The following is a 285-nucleotide window of genomic DNA, read 5'->3' as shown; positions in this document are numbered from 1 at the left end:
TAATATTTAAATTAGTAAATTTTTTATTTCATTTTAAAATAATAAAAACTATATTTTTTATTTGAATAAAAAAAAAGCGACACATATCATCATGCGAAATGCATTTTATCCGTGTTGCACGAGAAATTGTACGGATATACGAGTTAGCTGAAAAGTCGGTGAAATAATAATGTTATTCAATTTGAGTGTGGTATTTAATTATACGACGTAGGCCCTAGGAGGCTAGGATAGTTATCGATAGCGTAACAACAAAAAAATTCTTTGGAAATTAATTTTTTAATATAT

This window comes from Arachis ipaensis, chromosome B09, assembly GCF_000816755.2.
Source record: "Arachis ipaensis cultivar K30076 chromosome B09, Araip1.1, whole genome shotgun sequence".
NCBI lineage: Eukaryota > Viridiplantae > Streptophyta > Magnoliopsida > Fabales > Fabaceae > Arachis > Arachis ipaensis.
Note: the sequence above shows the minus strand (reverse complement) of the source record.